The following is a 252-nucleotide window of genomic DNA, read 5'->3' on the forward strand; positions in this document are numbered from 1 at the left end:
CGAGGTTATGCTTTGAGACTCGGCCACGTTTTGCGCAATATCACCCCGGAATCGACAGCCCAAGGAGAAAAGAACACTCAGTCATTAAAGTATCTGGACGCTCAAACGCTTTTGCTCGGTTTCGCGGGCTCGTAACTCCGGATCTTCTGCGAATCGCCGACGTTTCGCCGCCGCTTCGGCGGCGCGATACTCGGGATCGGACCATAGAGAAAGAAATTCAACAAGAGGGGACACTCGGCAAAAACTGGCGAC

This window comes from Dermacentor silvarum, chromosome 1 (assembly GCF_013339745.2).
Source record: "Dermacentor silvarum isolate Dsil-2018 chromosome 1, BIME_Dsil_1.4, whole genome shotgun sequence".
In the NCBI taxonomy this organism is placed as follows: Eukaryota; Metazoa; Arthropoda; class Arachnida; order Ixodida; family Ixodidae; genus Dermacentor; species Dermacentor silvarum.